The 19,489-nt window shown below is 38.9% G+C and overlaps 1 protein-coding gene across 1 annotated transcript in view; it reads right to left on the reverse strand.

Annotated features, from left to right (window-relative positions):
* The window catches only part of LOC107549569 (guanine nucleotide-binding protein G(I)/G(S)/G(T) subunit beta-1-like), a 59,380-nt gene extending 41,260 nt beyond the window's left edge, over positions 1-18,120 (reverse strand). The window contains exon 1 of the mRNA XM_016230706.1: positions 17,814-18,120. The gene's annotated coding sequence lies outside the window, so the exon portion shown is untranslated. The remainder of the gene's footprint in view (positions 1-17,813) is intronic.
* Between the last annotated feature and the right edge of the window lie 1,369 nt (positions 18,121-19,489).

The raw sequence follows: 19,489 nt of genomic DNA on the forward strand, positions 1-19,489 counted from the left end.
GACATTCTGGACCCTTTGCTACTGGAGGACTTCCATCGCACCCATCCTGGTCGCCCTGCACCCAGAAGCCATGGCCACCCCCGTCGCCGCATGAGGGCGTCAGGAGCCGCCCCTGGAGGGGGGGTAATGTCAGGGATTCATCACAGTCAATGCAGTCACCAGCCAGGATAATCACCCAATCACAAGTCACCTGAGTTCTGATCACCCGCACCTGCTGTCACCAATCAAGCCACATTACAAATACACACACATCACAGTCACTCACTGTCCAGTCTACCGTTCACTCCTATGGACTGTTCTGGACTCTCTATACAATATTCTCCTAGAAAGACTTACCTTCTGGTTCTCCCACGATCCTCCAACGACTCCTTGGAAGCTGTTCCACGATCTCCCACGAAACCGGCATCAGACACTTACTCTCAGAACTCAGATAAGAACCCTGGAATCATTCACTATGTTGACACTCACCTGCCTTAACCTAACCCGTTCCACTCCTCCACATCCTGTCTCAATAAACCATCCTGTCTTTCATTTAAGGGGCGGTCACACTAGACTTTGAACGTGCAAAATTTTTTCGGACGCCGCTGCGAATATGGGCGGGAGCAGGATATGACATCACGCGCCAAGGTTTCCCCTCAGTTATATCACAACATGGATTCATTCAATAAAAATTGTAAAAATCACAACATGGATTCCGATGTGCTTGTACTGTGTCTTTTGTGATGGCGTTGAAAGTGTCTGGAAAGGAGAAGGCTGTGGGTTCACCCTATTCTACGGACTGAGAATGAGCGGGGACAGTTCCATTATTTAATTCAGGAGCTTCGGCTGGATGAGGATCGCCACAAGGAGTACTTTCGGCTCTGTCATATTTTATTTCCATTTTTTAAACGATAGTAAATAAACTGTATTAATGAATGAAATGTTCAAGGTGTCTGAATACATTTTGGTTTGTCTGTACATACATACACAGATATATATATATATATATATAACATTTTTAAGTGCTGTAGGTTTTTCCCTTTAAATAGGTTTATATTTATTAATTTTATATTATTTATAAGTTCTTGAGGTGTGCAAAATTAATTTTAAAATGAAAATATAAATATAAAATAACGAACAACATTAAGTAATTTAATAATACACTTGTGTATGGTAATTTTATTGTACTCTCCCTCTCTATATATCGTCTGTTCCTGTTTCCATTGACACCGCGAACCATGCAGCTTCGGTTTTTATTTGATTTTTATAATCTTTTAAAGCTGTATTATATAAAATAGGACGCTGCACTACGGCTAAAATTAGCGCTTCCTCCATTTTTGAATTTCTGTACAGAGAGGTCACGCAGTGACGTATCGATCTTCTACTGGTCACACGTCTTCACGTGATGCGAATTCGCAGGTCAGAGTTCACCAAACTTGAACTTTGGAACGCAGCGAAATGCAAAATTTTTCGCATGAGCTTGCGTTTCCAGTCTGACGCATTCGCATGCGTATGAATGGAAGTCAATGGAACGAAAAGTGCAGTGTGACCGCCCCTTTAGGCAGAACTTTTAGACGACGACAACAAACAATGAAGAGGGAGAATGTGAGCACTGTGTGCTCTGGTGCTGCCGTTCTCAGCGCCGTCAAAAGAAAAGTCGGCCAGGCAGAAAAACTTATCGACCGATGCCAATATTTGAAAAATGCCAAATACGACCACTACTGTCCACAAAAGCGTAGGAATGGTAATTTTTCTAAAATATTGTATTTGAATATTTAGGCTCATAAAAAAAAACGAATATTCGAATATTTGTTTATTTAAATGATTTCACAATTTCTGAACAAGCTTATGATTAGGCATTATACACAACAATGTCCTACAACAACGTTACGTTATATCTCAAGTTTTTCTTTTAGTTGAAATCGTGTGCAAACATACATCTATATCTATATCTAGTAATTCCAAAAAGTAATTCCAGACATCGCGAGGCAGACAACGACATTCTGTGATCAAATACAATCAACTTAACACGCTCCACAGCACCACCCAGTGCATTTAGTTATAACTGACTTTTAGTTTGCGTGCTCAGGATTTATCATGGATTCCCTGCATTTGCGGCCAGCAAAGCAACATGTAGTAAAATTCAAATAGTGTTTTTAATTTGCGAATAATGATTACAGATCGAATATTCGACTATTTGTGCACACCCCTACTTTATACACATTGAGCGCTTCTTTATAAAAGTATACAACACCAACCTAATAGCAGACACATCCCATGGCTGTGAATGAGGGTTTATTTAGAAGAGAAGACGAACATCACAGATGCTCAGTAGACAGTTTTCCTGGGCTGTCAACAGCACATCTATTTATAAGCAGCTGTTGTAGAGAACGTGCAGCGATGAGATCTGCACCAACACACAGACATGATCACAGAGCAGAGTCACACTGACAGCCTGGAGTTCAACAGAGTTTGTACAAAACAGTGCAATGAAAGGCCCCCCTTGCAATCCACTAAAATACTTATTTATAGCCAATACTGAGGGCACACTAAAAACTGACACAAAAGTTGATGTGTGTTTAGTTTTTCACTGGGGCTACTAGACTTGAGTGATGAGTATCTCAGATGTTTGTGTTACTACACACTTGTCCCTTTCTTGTTTTGTTTTGAGCAGAGGACCATGTAGAGGGTCAGCTTTATAAAGTGCTTGGACATTTGTGATGCATGTTTGAGCTGGATTTGAAGGGAAGTGCCCTTGTATAAGTATGCAGGTCACATGACGTACTGAAAGAGATGCTGGTGAATTCACTTGTGGTTGAGCAGAATGACATGGGAAGAATCGTCCTGCCAGCAAGTCCATTAACAGGCCATTAAAGACCACTAACACAAGTCTGGTTTTTATTTTAAGCCATCACAGTGACCACAATAACATAAGACAACACATTAAAAAATGCCATGATGAAAACTGCACTACAGAGTCGTCACAGAGGCTTCGTTCACACTGCAGGCAAATGTGGCCCAAATCAGATTTTTTTTTTGCTCACATGTGACTCTGAAATCTGTTTTACTCATGACAGTGTGAACAGCACAAACCACATGGAATCAGGCATGGGACGATAACCGGTTTAAAGGTATACAGCGGTTTGAAAAAGTCACGGTTTCAAAACGACAAAAATGTTCCGCAGTTTTTTTTACGTCTCATCAAAGATGGAAAGTGCAGGACTCCCTCAGTTGTGTGCAGCGAAGAGCGTAACGAGTCACATGACCCCTTTCGAAGGGGGTGAATCCCTGGAACTTTTTCCCCCGTCAAAAGACGAAATCTGCCATATGGGAATTTTTCGGGTAACGTAGACTAACCATGTTCCGTACACAACGATGTTCCGTACAGATGACGTTTTAGTGCCGATCGCTAAATAAATACTTCCAGGTCGTACATAAACTATATATCTGTCGTGTCTTCATTTCTCCCGCTTTGACCCCCGATCAAGACAAGAGACCCACCCGCCATTTGTTTCAGTGTTGAAATAAATACTATTTGGCTTGCTACTGAGGCAGATAACAATGGCTAATTAACTAGCTAACGTCAACTAGTTTCCTCCCTCACGTTACTTCACAGAGCGAGGAATAGCAGACTAAAGTACTGCGTTTCTGCGATTTAGTACAATAATTAAATTTAGCTGGTATCACGTCTATACTTTTAAGCTTCCTGCCATTGTTTACATCTGTTCAAAATCACGACATTTAAAAAAACAAACAAACTGCTGGCTCTCAGGTGTCTTTGCCACTGTTTGAGTGTTGTACGGAGAAAGACCATGTGTATGTGTGACACACATTCGCGCTCTCTTTCCTTATGTGTATGTGCACACATCCTCATACCTCACCGCTCCAAACTTAATCCAGGAAAGGTGAACATTCCTGCATCATAACTTGGACTGAAAGTGGAATGTGTACAAAGTGAGCATGTCTCCAAAAACCTCGTTGAGCTGCAGGTTTAATGACTGCATTTATTGATTTATTTTACAGAAATTATGTTTTGATTTATGCTTTTGATTACTGCAGGTTTAGGCTGCAGTGACTGCATTTTTTTCCATTTAGAAGGATTTTTTTTTTTTTTTACAGAAAATAATTTATTTATGTTCTGATTATTGTTGAGCTGCAGGTTTAGGCTCACTTAAGTGACTGCACTTAATTAAATTAAGAAGAATTAAATTATTTATTTTAATTATTTAGCCTGACATGTTTATTTTTCCAAAACGTTCTATGTTTCTTAAAAATAAAATGTACTGTGTTCAGTGGGGGGAAAAAAAGTTGTTGTTTTTTACCCAGACATTTAAAAATAACATTTTAGAGCTGTAATCGCAATACCGTGAAACAGTGATATTTTTATCTAAGGTCATCATACCATCAGAATCTCATACTGGCCCATGCCTACATGGAATCTGATCTTTTCAATTACGATTTGTGCCACTTCCATATGTGGCACTAAATCCGATACAGGTCAGATGTTTTGCAATGCGACCGCAGTCTGAACAGATCATGTGACTTTCATGTCACTCTAGACCAGGGTTCCTCAAATCTTGCCCTGGAGGTCCAATGCGCTGCAGAGTTTAGCTCCAACCCTGATCAAACCCACCTACCTGTGATTTTCTAATGATCCTGAAGACATTAGCTGCGTCTCATTTAGAAGGCTGCGTCCTCCGGAGGTCGCATTCGAAGGCTGTCTCATTTCAGAAAAGCAAGTAGGACACTCCGAATACGACCTTCGAATGCGACCTTCTTTCACAGGAATTCGGAGGATGCATGAGGTGTATCCTTCGCTGCTACAGATAACCCACAATTCTTTGCGTCGCCGTGAACAACCGTTGTTAATTTGAAAAATGCCGGCGCCAGCAGATGTAACGTACACACAAGCGCAGATGTGGTGTTTACAATTTACCTTAATTCGCCTCGGTAAAAACAGATAAACTTTGTTTTTAATATCCTCCTTTTTTTCTCTAATAGATGCCTGCTGTACGTACGCTGCAGCTCCTCAAACATTGAACAAAATATAACAAGTAAAAGCATTTTTTTTTTCCAAATTACTTTCCAAATTTAGAAATAATTTTCCTTCATTTAAGTAGTGTGAGAGCGCAACGATGCTCTAAATGTGTTGGCATAGCAACGCGATACTTCCGGTTTCCTTTTCCGCCTGTCCTACGAAGGCCGTCTCGTTTAATTCTAGGTTGAGGACACTTCGTATATGCATCCTACAGAGGATGCGACCTCCGGAGGGTGCAGCCTTCTAAATGAGACACAGCGTCTGATTAGCATGCTCAGGTGTGTTTGATTAGGGTTAGAGCTAAACTCTGCAGGAAAGTGGATCTCGTGGGCCAGATTTGAGGATCCCTGCTCTAGACCAACATTTGTCATGATTCTGTGCTCATGGGAGTCACTTCTAAGATTCTCATAAGTATTACAGAGACACTAACTCTCTATATACAAGCAAACCATGAGGGCTCGTATCATAAAAGTTTCAAAAAACTGCTCTCTTCTGTCACATCCTTGTCTTTATGTTTCATATTGTCTGCGCATAATTTCACTGGCTTCTGCAGCAGATTACACTATAAACAAACGCATAATCGCTTACTTTATGGCCTCCGTGTTTACTTCCATATGACAGCGCAAGTGTTGCCAAGTCCACAGTTTTCCCGCAAAATTGGACTGCTTTTTCTTTGGTGACACGGGTTGTTTTAAAGTGGCCCCACTAACGATAAGGGCTAGTTTTAGACCAGTTTTGAGAAGCAATTGGGCAGATTTTGTTGTGAAAATATGGCAATCCAGTTCGTATTGTTCTTTTTAACATGCGGGTCAGTTCATAACCATGATCTTTTCACACTGGAAATCTGATATTGGCCACAGTTAAAACTACAATGTGAAGAGCTATACAAAACAATAATAATAAAATTGGATCTGAGCAAAAATTGAAATTGAGCACTAAGGCTCGCAGTGTGAATTTAGTAAGATTTTCCTTAACATAACTCAGCTTTTTGCTGCTGGTTTTAACAGGTTTTTGGTTTTACTTTTTACAGTTGAGTTAATACTGTTCAGATCTCTATACTACACAAATATTTTCACTGATTTCACAAGAAAACAAGAAAACTGCTAAATGATTTATCTTTAGCAACAAACTTATTTTAGAATACACATGCATAATATTTTTCAATTAAAGTTTTCTTTATGAGACAAATCATTGATGTTTTCTTTTTCAATAAAAGCTAGATACGAAAAGCTTAAGATTTTGGCAACTATAAATTCATAAACGTTTCCATTGGAAAATGAAGGGTTTCAAACATTATTTTACAATGCTCAGCATTACTGATGCTTCCAAGAGTTGATTACCTTTATATTTTATGAAACATTACAAAGCATAAAATCACATGTATGAAACAGATGAGCATTTTTGTAATTTCTTCCTTTCCTTGATCGATTAACTGCGAGGCCAGGGCTATGTGCACTGCGGTGAAATGACAATGGAACTACTTTAACAAAACATACTGTTAATGACAATATGGTGGGAAAAATAACACTGCTAGTTATTACATATTTTTGAAAAAGAAACATGATAGCTTGAAATAATCCAAAGTCAATAATGTTGGGCATTGCCTTTTCAACAGTGTGAGCTAAAGCTAAAGAGTGAATGAACACCTGTTAACTGAAGCGCTTTACTAATTTTTTGTTTTGTTAATTACCTCATCCAACATAGCCTAAATGTAGGCTAATATTACAACGTATATCTATCTACTTAAAAAGACACAAATGCACAAGTGAACTAAGTTACACGCTAGTTAGCATGTGTAACTCTCATTGCTCTTGCTGTAGATCACACTGAAACAGAACTGTGCAAAAGCACAAAACATTCTCAACATTTTATTACAAAAGTGTGCTCATTATTAGAGATGCACCGATTGCAATTTTCTTGGCCGATTCCGATTTTTTTTTGTTAGTGTCTCTACTCATTATAATTCTATGTACACACAATATGACAGCATTGTGTTGCACATCTTGAACTATATCGCACAACTATATTGTGTTATCGAGTGATTTGTCCCTTGGCGTTTTTGAAGCCATGAACATATTGTTGAAAAAAAATAAAAAGAGAAAAATAACACAGCTAGATTATTAGCAACATCATTAATGTTTTTGAAAATGAAATATTTAAAAGGAATATGACATTGCTCATTGCTCACATTCCTAAATAATATTAATCATACAACATAAACCTAAAACTACATATTACATCTGCACAAAAGAACATAAATGCACATGAACTTAACTGTGCTACTGGTGTGGATGCGCTATACACAAAGAATGTACATTCCATTAAAACATTGTTCTCATAACAATTATTCTTGCACTTAACAGTTATTCCATTATCAAGTGATTCCAGTCATCACGGAGTGCTTTCAAAGCCATACTTTCACTTTGGTTCCTCTGGTCTGGATAGCATGCTGTCCCATCGCTAACCAATCAGACCAAATGATCATCGTTTTCATGATCGATCGTCACTCTCACGTTCGAGTACTCAAGTACGTGAATGCTCGTGCCCAACCCTATTATAAGATATAATACTTTATAAGAACTGTAAGGAATTATGCCAACTAAATCTACTGAAAAGACTGTACGGATAAAAACTTAAGAATATCATACCATCAACAACATTTTTTATCCACGTTTTAATTTATTGTGCACCTCTGTTGTGCAGCACCTTATTTATTAAAAAATAAAAATGCAATGTTTTAGAGTAGTATATTTTAAAGAACTGATTAAATTTCTTGCACTTCATTAATTAATGTGACTATCACATTTTTAATGATAATTTATCAAAATACAGAATCCAGAAAAAAATGAAAATCAAATTTGTGAAAGAAAAAAATAATAAATTTCATAGTGCTTGATATAGTTAAGATTTCATATTATATATTTTAAAAACTTATATTTTATATGAATTCAATTGCGACCAAATTTGTCAAGTGTCAATTTTTAAAATTGAGATGTATGCATCATCTGAAAGCTGAATAAACAAGCTTTCCATTGATGTATGGTTTGTTAGGATAGGACAATATTTGACCGAGATACAACTATTTGAAAATCTGGAATCTGAGGGTGCAAAAAAATCTAAATATTGAGCCTTTAAATTTGTCCAAATGACGTTCTTAGCAATGCATATTACTAATCAAAAATTTTGTTTGAATATATTTACGGTAGGAAATGTACAAAATATCTTCATGGAACATGATCTTTACTTAATATCCTAATGATTTTTGGCATAAAAGAAAAATCAATCATTTTGACCCATACAATGTATTGTTGGCTATTGTCAAGTATGTCCATTATAAATGTAATTCACTCAATAGGCAGCTCAGTAGCTTTGGGACAGAGCTAATTTTTCATACTGTTTCTGTTGTCCGTCGTCGCAGTTTACCACTGGACTACTGCAAACGAGAATACAACGTGTTTAACATCAGCTGTCTGGACTCAGATCCTTCCAGCAAACAATCGTGCCACCTGCTTTTGACCAAACCGGTTTCTCTGGATGCTCCAGTCCGTAACAGACATTTCTTCCTGATACTGCCATGAAGACGCTCCAGAAACACACGGCCGTTCCACTGCACTTCAGGGTTTGGTACTGAAACCCTATTGGCACCGGTACTTTTTTGACTGGTATGTACCGGGCCGAATCTGAACGCAGACCTCGGAGCCACTCAAATGCCTGAGCTGTCGATTGAAATATTTGCCCTCTGGTGCTCCGAAACGGATGTAAGAAGCATCATCACCGCACGTGATCTCTAGTAAAATTACACTGCATTCATGTGAACGCAAGTCGAGAAGCTCTGACAATACAAATCCAACACATCTTTGCAGTAACGTTATGCCGAGTTCACACTGCACGATTTTAGCCCGATTTTTCACTCGCCGACAGGTTTTGCGAAATCGGCGACAAATTACTGAAATTGGAGGCAAATCGGTGCTCGTTCACGCAAGTGACAATCACGCAGTGTGAATTATCAAAGACGCGATCTGAGAGAATCGCCGACACGTCGCCCACAAAATATTTGGCATGCTAAATATCTGGAGCTGTCGGCGATTCACAATCACGCTGTGTGCAATGATTTCTGACAAAAAAAAACACATCGGCGATGACCTACAGCCAATGAGAGAACAAGATACAGGGCAGAGGGAAGTTCGGGGAGGAGTTATAGACCAGAATATCAGTATTTTAATAGATATATGAACAATTATATCATACAGAAACAAGCAGAAACATTTGCTTGACCAGCCACATCATCATCATAACAGTTACTGCAAAATTATTTACCTCCAACTCTCTTTGCAGAACACCCAATCCCTGTTCCCTGCATCTGCCTCCTGCATAATTGTTTTTTCTTTTTTCTCCTTGTAGCTGGAAATCAGCTCACAAGACAATTTGCGGGCTATATATATATTTTTGAATAATTCCAGTCTTGCTCGAGAACTCGCAAGCGGGTTCTCACGTTATTTCCTTATCACTTCTCACGTGTGTTTTGTTGTGAAATGTAATTTGTGGACCAGACAGAGCTGTGGGCGATTCTTCCTATTGTAAAGTCATGCAATGTGTAACCCAGCCCCCCCTAAACTCCACCTATGCAACGAAGTAATAACTCAATGTATGGGAAACACTGGACACTGCTATAAGTCAATTGGCCAAGAGATAGCAAAAATAAAAGTTCACACATATTACACCGCCTGCTGCTCATAACTGCATAAGAGTGCACCGGCCACGAGCGATGACATCGTGGATGCTATTGTCGGACCTACACACACAATTCATGAGGAAAGTTAACGTGCACATTATAATCAGCCCAGAAGTTTCGTCTGAATTGCATGTTTCTACTTTCACATGCAAATGACTTGCACTTATGAATATGATAACTTTCCGGCATCAATTCTAGTAGGGTAAAACGTAATTACGCTTTCGAAACGGTCTGTTTTGCCCTGCCATCATTAGCTGAAGCTGTGTGTGAACAAGAAGCGGCTGCAGAGTGTGAGCTGCTATGAAAATCGGCCTGCTATGCCTGCCTATAAATCGGCCTAATTTGCAGCACAATCGGCCGATGCAGATTAATTCAAAAATGCCAAAAATCAGCCGATCAATCAGTCGACCTCTAAAATGTCAAGAACCAAAGTGTCAGAAGAACTGGGTGTTCACTGATGCTCTCTATAGTGAACACAATCACATGAGACAAAGCAAATCATGACAGCTGCTCAGCTTTGCATCAGGTTCAGGCACATTTCTCCTACCGTTCAGTTTAACACTAGCAATGTCAACAGAAAGCAAAGCTTTATTCCAAATGCAAATGATGCATTTTCACATGCAAAGCATATTAGCGTAGCACCGGCGACTTGTACAGCGGTACTGTCCTTCTGTGGTCCACTTTGCTTATTCAAAACAGCACATGAACGTCAAATAACAGACCTGTATTCAAACGACCTGCGAGGAAATGAGCATGATGGCACGGGCCAACGCTGGACTGCATGAGCACTGCAACTCACCTTAAACAGGAGTCACGAGAGATTGTGCCATCGCTGCTCTGACGGTAAAGACAACTTCCAGTTCATTAAGTGAGTTGGATGTTGGTTCAGGAAGCACTCTGATTCAGCAAGTTCAGACTGAACTCTCTTAGAACAACTCCTTAAAAGAACTAACTCGTTTGTTCGTGAATCAGACAACTGCTCACACTGGATGTTTGAATGCAAGGACAGCACTACAGAAATGTGCGCTTTCATGCCAGTATTTTACACTATGCTGTTTGTTTCTCATCACATTCAATTCAGACAGCAAACTCACATTCACATGAAATGTGATTTCTTTTGCCTTGACAGATTCAGCAGTGGCAGAGCACGAAACACTTTGCCCTTATTCATGGTTGGGTTCAAAATTATTTTTGCATTCCTTAAAGGGTTAGTTCACCCAAAAATGAAAATTCTGTCATTAATTACTCACCCTCATGTCGTTCCACACCCGTAAGACCTTCGTTCATCTTCTAAACACAAATTAAGATATTTTTGATGGAATCTGAGAGCTGAATAAAGTCGTTATTTTTTTTATTTTGTGCACAAAAAGTATTCTCGTAGCTTCGTATAATTGTAGGGCTGAACGATTTTGGAAAATAATCTAATTGCGATTTAATATGCAATTATTTTTTTAAAGCTCTTTATGTTCTGTATTATTCAACAAAGACAAGCTATAAATCATTGTATAGTATGACCAACACACTATTAGATAGATTAAACATAAATGTTCTTTTCTGTAGGCCAGGCCTATATGTTACGATGAAATTAGGTGATGTAACTTTAGACCAGTGCTTCTCAGACTACCAAATTATTTCACTAAACATTATGAAAAAATTAATGTTTTTTTTTATTTAAAGGGGAAAAAAACACCTGCATCACTTGAAACATTGAAAAATAGCATAGAGAGAATAACTTATTATTATTCTCTCTCTGTTATGTATTTATTTTTTGTGGGTTTCTTGCTGTACTTGAAGCAGCGCTGCTTAGACCGATGGGTGTGTGTCATCAAAGTACTGCGAGAGCTATAAGAGCGCGGACGTCTCCTTATGCTTTCTCTCGCTCGCCGTACTTTGATGTCATACACCGATCGATCTTCAAGTCGAACACACCTCTTTACTCTCGCGTGTCACAAAACTAAGAAAAATCTAACATTTTCACATCGCGATATTATCGCAAATGCAATTAATCGTTCAGCCCTAATTGCGGATGAACCACTGATGTCACATGGATTATTTTACAGATCTCCTTGCTACGTCTCTGGACTTGGGAACATTTCAGTTGTGTTGCTGTCTATGCAGGGTCAGACAGCTCTCAGATTCCATCAAAAACATCTTTAATTTGTGTTCCGAAGATGAACGAAGGTTTGGAACGACATGAGGGTGAGTAATTAATGATTTATGGGTGAACTAGGGATGCTCCGATCAGGATTTTTGCAGCCGATACTGAGTACCGATTTCTTGTCATGGTGATCGGCCGATACCGATGCTTCAAGCTTTATATAGACGGTTTCAATGGGCGCACGCGCCTGGCCCAAAGTTAACTTCCTCTCTGTGTTTGTTTATCAGTCTGGCTATGGTGCCGGCTACAAACACAGTTAAAGTTAAGGTGATGAGTAGACTGAAGTTGGGCTCAGGTGGTTGTGCTGTGTGATGAGTTTCCCATGCATTTATTTATTTGTGGTGCTTGCCACAATATCAAAACTGAAGGATTTTCCAAAAGGCTTCGTTCAATAAACATGAGCACGTACCGTTTACTGTTTACCGTTTAGAAATCAAAATGAGGTGCAGCGATAGGCATTTTCTGGGTTTCTTCTGCGAGGCGTATTTGGACTTTCCGTGCGAGAGCGTCCTCTGGTCTTTGGATGGAGATTTACTGCTGATCACAGAACCGTGCTTCACTGAAAGATACACATAACGATCACAGCTTCTGTCGAATCGTGATTTCGATTCCATTTCGATTTATCGTGCAGCCCTTAATTCAGAGATTTTAATTTTATATCATAAAGACTAATCAAGTAGAGGCTACGTCGCAGGTCTGATGCAGACGAATAACCCTTTAACGGCACCAGTCTGTAAACAACAAGTCATGTGCCACTTCAGGAGTCAGTAGCATCTGTCCTGTGCTCATCCAGAATTATACGAGATCATCAGGTGTGCATGATAACACACACACACACATAATTATTTTAGAAAACATTTTTGCTAAAAGTACATTAGGCTACATGTCGAGCAGCTAATCTAAAAATGTATTTAATTTTCTTCTAGTCAAAAACATACACTCAAAACATACGTATGTATCATTAATCTACATTTAAACGGCATTGTACAAAGTTACATTGGATTTTTGAGAGTCTCTCACTGTTTAACTCGCATAATATTTGAGTTTAAGTTTATTGTAAAAGTGTACCTTTTAAAACGGTACCGTTGGTAGACATGCTTTTTGATTACTGAAATTTTATTTACCCATTAAATCAGAAACCAGAAAATTAAAAATGGGAAAACCTAGAAAAAATAAAAACTGAAAAAAAATGTATTTGGGGGAAAATAAAAATTATTTCATAGGGCCCTATCTGAGGTAGCAGAGCTTGGCACATTGCCAAAGCCAAAATGCAGGTATTGGAGCAACCTTAAATCATGTGATACTTCAAGCAAAAATACAAAACAGCAACAAAATGTACTTCCGATAAGGTAGCCTATGTAGAATTGTTTACGGAGCAGATAAAATGCCTATAATTTTGACTCATCTTCTTTCTTAAAAATGATTTAAAGGGGTCATATGATGTGATTTCAAGTTTTCCTTTCTCTTTGGAGTGTTACAAGCTGATTGTGCATAGATAAGATCCCTGAAGTTGCAAAGACTAAAGTCTCAAAACCAAAGTGATATTCTTTATAAAAGTTAAGACTCTGCCACGCCCCCCTAAAACGGCTCATTCTAACACGCCCCCACATATCTACCTCACTATGTGGAAATATTAGCGCCCAAATGTGCACGCAAAGAAAGAAGGCGTGGTTTCAGTAACCGCAAAAATGTGAGGTTTATTTTATTTTCCAAAACTTTATTTGCACGTTGAAAGTCATCCAACCAATATATTAAATTTTGTTTGTTTAATGCAATTATTTTTATGTTTATGCAAACAAAAAGTGCATAGTGCAGCTAATATTATTTTATTTTATTTATTTACATATTTCCCCCAATATGAAACTTGGTGAAATGATTTCAGTGTGTGTATCGTTACTTTCAGAACACTTCCAGCACACTTTAATAATATAATTTTGGTCACTATAATCATGATATTTAATGTTCATACATTTCATCTCTACATATAACAAACGTAAAAATATACAATCTACTTCAAAAACAACTTCACATGAGCTTGTGTTTCTGGTCTCCTGTATTTGCATGCGTATGAAAGGAAGTCAACAGACTAAAAAGCTCCGTAATCAGGTGGCTTAGGTTGTGTTTGATAGGTTTTGGAGCTCACCTCAGCAGGAGCAGCGCTGGTTACCCCTGCTTTAGATGAACGTGAGCTGGCTGCTTTGATTTTGCTCCCATCAGAAGGCAAACAATGAGCCGATGCGCTACGACCTTGTCATTCATACAGATTATGTAACGCAACTACAAATACTGACACATCAAACAAACATATGCCATGAGGGCCACAGTTACAGTATACAACAGCATGCAGTGGCATGAACTTTGCTTAAGGATTATCATAGATCAAATATGTTGAAAGGGCATGTCAACTGTGGAGAGAGCTGGATAAAACAGACACGAGTCAAATCAGCACTATCACTGACCAACCACATAATCCCAAAAGCCTCCATCTACAGATGGGAACAATTTAATCCTATTCAGATCTGCGGCTGAAAACATGAAGTGGGATAAAATGAGATCAGGAAAAAAACGCATTACAACAAAAGCAACAAATATTCACCGTCTTCACGTGTTTTGTAACGATGCCAATTTGAACCCTTCCATTTTTGGCAAACAACGTGATGCACAACAGAGGTCTACGGTTCAAATTAAAACATGGAAGAAAAATTGTGTGATTATTCCAGTTTTAATAATAATTTTATTATTAGTAATAGTAGTTCTATCTTTGCATTATATAATAGATTTGTCACAATTTCTTCAGGTTAAACCAAACTTTTATTTTGATTGGTTGCTGTAAAGACCTTTAAGGGTGCGTTCACACTTGTAGTTCGGTTCTCTTGATTCATTTGGTCCTGGTCCGGTGAGCGTTCACACTGGCATTTTAGACAGCGAACCTAAAGGCATAGTGATATGTTCACAACCTGATTGGTCGGATTGAATGACGTATATTCCGCGACGGAACTCACAAACACCCCAAACAAAAGCCGAGTTCGATTTAAAGCAGTGCTGCACAGACCGATCGGTGTTTGACATCAATGCACCCATTCACTGATCGGTCTGCTCAGCGCCGCTTTAAGTTGAACACACCTAATGCCGTCTGCTGGACTAAGCGCGCTCATTGCTGCGTGTACTTATGATTTTATTTTCACCACCTTCGAACCCATGAAAAGGCACTTTACCTCGTTTCTCCATGTTTACCCTCTGCTCATTTTGTTTTGGATACACTGCTCGTTCCGTGTCGTCAAATCATGTCGCATATAGGGTTGGGTATCGTTTGAATTTTATCGATTCCGAATCTGCTTTTCGATTCCAATAAGAAAAAAATCCAATACAAAAAAAATTAAGTCAAATATTTAGATGTCAAACATTTATTCTGTCTTTTTACAAAGCATTCTGTTGCAGCTGAATAACACGAGCAAAAATCAGCAGCCTACAGAACACTGCAAGAGGAATTGTCCCCATGCTTTAAAAAAAATACCACAGCAAAAACAACTAGATTCATATAAATTTAAAGTATTAAAGTGTTAAAGACAAGTAAACAGTCAGTAATAAGATAGGAACAAACAAATCAATTAGCAATATCATAAATAAATACAACTGGACAAAATTTCAGGTACAGAAACTGTAATTAACAGTTTAAAAACACTGCATAGATTTATTTTCATAAATAAAATATAGATTAATCAATTAAAGTTAAATATATTTTCAAGTATATTTCATTGTCAAGATCAGTGAATGATTTTCTTTTGTTCTTTGATTAACATTAATGACAGGCAGCGCGTTTATTAGGCTGCTGTCTCTTAAATTATATTATCTAAAAACACTGTACATGTGTGTTTTCTTTCTCATCTGTTTACGTTCACTTAAGACAAAAACGGCTGCGTTTATGATGATATACTGACGTAGTTTTCTGCATATTTGTCGACAAATATGAAAGTCAGTATCGGCCCGGAACAACCTTTTCTACAGTGGAAATACACGGAACGGTTCGAGAACGGACACAAACCGGGAACCCGTAAATCGTTTTTAATCACATTAAAAGGCAGCAAGCAGGATTCCTCTCTACAGTTCCTGCACAGTGTCACAGCGCAGGAACTTCACGCCATATTTCACGCCCTTCCTGTGGACCAGCGATATGAATCATGCTCACAGGGAGAGTTTTAGATGGTGTAAGAATTATGAATAAAAAGATTTTCTTCTGAGTTTTGTTTGCTCTCTTTCATGAGGTCAGTGTCGTGTGAGTGTGTGCAGGGCTTTTATTTCATTCTGATGCTGACGTTTTGTTACATAAGACTACACGCAACATGCCCACCTCACAGCAGCCTCATGTGCTCAAATCCCCCTAAATATGACGGATGTGCAGGCTCAAATGAAATCTGCAGAAGTCTGACATTTTTAATTTTTTGGGAAAATTGATGCAAACTGTAAAATAGGTTAAACAGAGCACTTAAGGGAAGAGTCACGGGCCAAATTTTGTGAATGATGGGCGAATGAGAAAGACTAAAGATATTTTAACCATATAACTGATAATCCAGATCATATGTAACATTCTGGGGTACGTTTCCCATACAATGACGTAACTCACTGCTTAACTTGCATAGTATGATGCAAGAAATCAAATCGCTAGTCACGACAGTTTGACGAAACAATATTGTTGCAAATTTGTCATTCAACCACGTTGGCTAATGATGTCACACAGGTAGTAGAGTAATAACTTCTTTTAATTTATCCATTAAAGACCTAATTAATGCCAGATTTTTGCTATAAATTACGGACATGGCATCTGAGGTTGAATGCTTTTTTTGTCTCCTCAGTTATTCTGCTTTGTGTCCAGATTCAATCATCGGCTCTTTCTTACGTGAATATGAAAATTCTGTCCGTTTTTCACAAGCGATTGGTCTATTTAGACCAATGCCTAAAAAATGTCAGACATGCTAAATGAACAAGCAAATTCACTTTCTGACAGTAGGTGGCGCTTACAGAAAAGCACAAACAGAGCAGATTTACCGTATTGGCCCGAATACAAGATGACCCTGATTATAAGACGACCCCCCTTTTTCCAGATGTACATTTTGGAAAGAGGCTTTTTAAAAAACAAATCTTGTTTTTTCTCAGTAAAACACATTTTGTCTTCAATTATTATCATATTGCATATTTTTCCTATTTTAATTGTTGTTTTGAAAGTATGGTAAAATGTACCAACAATCACATTTAAAAAAATATACATTTTAAAAACAAAAACAAAACAAAACCGGTAGCCCATCTGAATTCGGACATTTAGGCTATCCGTCTAATAGTAGCCTACCAAAATCTTATTAACAGTAGAAGTTAAATCTTACTGTAGTCTTCAAATCTGGGTACTGTCTTACGTTTTAAAATCACAAAGGGAGTTTGGTCCCATCAGGCTAATGTGACAGTCACGACTCGTGCAGCTGTAAGCTTTTCTTTTTCTTTTGTTTTTACTCGCGATCTTTACAACGCGCATTACATTACCTATTTCATGGCACACTCATTTTCTGCGTATTTGGCGCCACCTATTGTTGTGGGTGTATTATTGACATGTCAAAGTCTAGACCCTGAATATAAGATGACCGCATTTTTTCAGATGTATTTCCAAGAAAAAAAACATCGTCTTATATTCGGGACAATACATACTCTCTTACCAACTATCCGTTTTATCCACTTGTCACAGAAGAAAGTCAAAGAGTAAAGAGTAAAAATACACATTTAAAATAAAAGTCTCACGGACAACATGCGAATGCTCATCAGACGCATTAACAGCTGTTTGAACTCCAATATTTACCGAACTGAATATTCGCTTTGGTGTGAACAAGCATTCATTTTACAACTGATTCGATCAGAGCACTGACCTGTGTTCTGTCGCGTATCTATCATTTACTGTAAACCGCGAGGAGAGATCCACAGCTGCCCGACCTGCGGACAGTCCGTCAGTCAGTCAGCGGAGAGCGGCACTCCCCGAACCCGAACCCGCAGCCGCGACAGCTGCAACCGCGCTGATTCTGGCCCAAATAGCGCGAGCTTCACGCAGATGCCCTGTGGTAAACGTGGTCTACACAACGCTCGGTCCAAATTCGGCCTTTCTTGTACGTCCCACACTCGCTGTCCGGCGCTGGAGTGGTTGCTCTGCGCTCGCTCCGTCAGGCTCTGGCTCCGGCCATCAGACAGCGGAGATGGGCGCGGCCGGTGACCCTGCTCTCCGGGCTGGGAAACCCCACGCTGCGCCTGCGTCACCACGCAACCGAGTCGACTCTTTCGGCGCCAAATCTGGTTTCTCGGTAAAAATCAACTGTATTTTATTGATTTATTCGTGAAAGTAATGTCATGTTAAAAACACATATTTTTAAGATAGTGTTTGTCTTAATATTTTATTGTTTGTTTTTTTTTAATTCTAATGGATGTATTTTGTACTATATTTGCTGTAGAGCTTTGGGTGTAAGAAAAGTGCGTTATAAATAAAATGCATTATTATTATTTGTGATATTGTCATTGTATTTACAGACATGTTGTGGTGTAGTCTGAAGTGTAGGATCATCTACCAGATCTAATGAAGAACACTTAATTAAAACTGAAAAACTATGGGAAGACCCGAGACCGGTTCCTCAAGATGTGACATGTGGCCAAGTATGGTGACCCATACTCGGAATTAGTGCTCTGCATTTAACCCATCCAAAGTGCACACACACAGCAGTGAACACACACACACCGTGAACACACACCCGGAGCAGTGGGCAGCCATTTATGCTGCGGCGCCCGGGGAGCAGTTGGGGGTTCGGTGCCTTGCTCAAGGGCACCTCAGTCGTGGTATTGAAGGTGGAAGAGAGCACTGTACATTCACTCTCCCCACCTACAATCCCTGCCGGTACGAGACTCGAACCCACAACCTTTGGGTTACAAGTCTGACTCTCTTACCATTAGGCCACAACTCCCCCCTCAAAGATCAGTATAATAAAACAATTTGGGAAAAGGTGCAGTGAATTTGGTTCTTTTAGTGGCGTAGGCAGAATTGTATTTTTGGGCGGGCCTGGGTAAAGGTGAGCGGCGGGCACTATAACTAAAGCTGGCTGCACACTAGACGATTTTCAAATCTTAACCAATTTTAAAACCATGGGAGACCACAGACATGAAGACAGTTCAACTGATTTATAGCCCTATAATCCTCTGAACGCGCACACGAGACGATTCGACCAGATCGCGAGACCACACACTTGATGATTGTAGGAACGATTTCACAGTGACACGCAGAGATTAAAGTTCCGTCGCTACGACGGATTTCCGTCAGTTCATAAAGAGAGTCACTTGCTTCGTTCCTGAATGATTCAGTCGTTCGAACGAATCAATTGAATGAATGATTCAGAGATAAAATCAGTGACTTGCCGCCACCTGCTGGCGGATTTAGTTTAATTTTTAGCGTATAATTTAAGTTATTGAAATCATATTTCTGTATTCAAAATGTTATATTTAAAACATTAATCTCCACATGAATTTAATTGCACTCATGCTACCTCTGAGCCTCATTAAACATCTG

Source organism: Sinocyclocheilus grahami, unplaced genomic scaffold, assembly GCF_001515645.1.
Source record: "Sinocyclocheilus grahami isolate Dianchi unplaced genomic scaffold, SAMN03320097.WGS_v1.1 scaffold375.1, whole genome shotgun sequence".
NCBI classification, from domain to species: Eukaryota; Metazoa; Chordata; class Actinopteri; order Cypriniformes; family Cyprinidae; genus Sinocyclocheilus; species Sinocyclocheilus grahami.